Source organism: Octodon degus, unplaced genomic scaffold (genome assembly GCF_000260255.1).
Source record: "Octodon degus isolate 3935 unplaced genomic scaffold, OctDeg1.0 scaffold00072, whole genome shotgun sequence".
NCBI lineage: Eukaryota > Metazoa > Chordata > Mammalia > Rodentia > Octodontidae > Octodon > Octodon degus.
In genome coordinates, this window is record NW_004524648.1 from 2028252 (window position 1) to 2029319 (window position 1068).

The window sequence follows — 1068 nt, forward strand, 5'->3', positions numbered from 1 at the left end:
TGGGGCCAGGGAGATAGCTCAGTATAATAAGCACTTGACTGGCAAGTGCAGGGTCCTGAGTTCAATCCCTGGTACTGCCAAAAAAAGGGAAATGGTCAGTTAAATCCAGTACAGATAAGCAGCACACCTGAATTGTCAACTGTCCAGGGCAAGGAGACACACTTAAGAGGCTGAGGCAGAAGGATCGCTGAATTTGAGGCCAGCCTTAATTGCATAATGAAACACTTTCTCAAAAAAAGCCACCTCTAAAACTAATAATATGTCGCTGGTAATAGTAAGATGTCATCAAGTGTGAACATGCCTGTAATCCAGCACTGAGGAGACTGAGGTGGGAGAATCTCCATGAATTTGAGAGTGGGATAGGCTACATAGCAAGACCATGTCTCAAAAAAAAAACTCATCCGAATTTATCACCCAAATCAGGACACCTTGGAAATACGGGATACTAATTTACGATTTTACTAGATCATCTGGCATAAACTGATTGTGCTGGGTCTGGGTGACATACTTGCCCTTAAGGCAGTGATGTAGCCTTTCAGTGAGAGGCTACCTAACCTTAACCTGGGGGGGGGGGGAGAGATAGATATGCAGGCCAGTTTTAAGTTTCTAGGTAGCCCAACCTGGCTTTGAATTTGGGATTCTCCTATCTCAGCCTCAAGAGTGTTGAGATCATAGGCATGTACTATTAAGCCTGGTTTAGTGCAGGCATTTTTTTTTGTGTGTGTGTATGTGGGTTTTTTGGAGACTGGCTAGCCTGCTATGTAGTGCAGACTAGCTTTGAATTCACAGCAGTCCTCCTGCCTTAGCCTCCTGAGTACTGGAATTAAGCCATCACACCCAACTTCAGATAAGGCCATTTGTCCTCATTTTATTATTTTTTTAATTAGAGATATCTTACATTAAAGTCCTCACAAGTTTTTCACTCTCAGATGTGGTTATGCATTCTTTTTTTTTTTAATATTTATTTTTATTTATTACATTTATTTATTGTGTGTGTGTGTGGCCAGCTCAGCCCACCAGGGGGCGGGGCTGGCTGGCATGTGGTGCTGGGGATCGAACCGCGGTCCC